The sequence below is a fragment of the Prionailurus viverrinus genome, chromosome E1 (assembly GCF_022837055.1).
Source record: "Prionailurus viverrinus isolate Anna chromosome E1, UM_Priviv_1.0, whole genome shotgun sequence".
Taxonomy (NCBI): domain Eukaryota; kingdom Metazoa; phylum Chordata; class Mammalia; order Carnivora; family Felidae; genus Prionailurus; species Prionailurus viverrinus.
Genome location: NC_062574.1, coordinates 22,982,370 through 22,982,714, shown reverse-complemented (window position 1 = coordinate 22,982,714; position 345 = coordinate 22,982,370).

The window sequence follows — 345 nt, the reverse complement described above, 5'->3', positions numbered from 1 at the left end:
TCTCTCCTAGCCCAGAATCTCGCTCCCTGCCAGCCTGACTGAAATAATCAGTGACCCTCTGGTAGGCCAGGACACCACCGCCCCGCCCCCGCTTGATCGAAGTCTTAGGGTAGCTACAGTCTCCAGAAGACCCCTCTTCCCCCGCCCTCCCCGGAGAGTTCGGATCAATTGAAGGTGGCTGGAGAGAGAACGGGTGGGCAGGGCGGCGGCGGGCACCGGGCCAGGCTCTGCAGCCGGAGGAAGAGGCTCCGGGACTGCGGCGCGTTCCAGCGGCGGAGCGGAGTGGGTGGGGCCGGAGTGCCCGGCCCCCGCCCCTCCTCCCTCCCTTCCTCCCTTGCCTTCCAG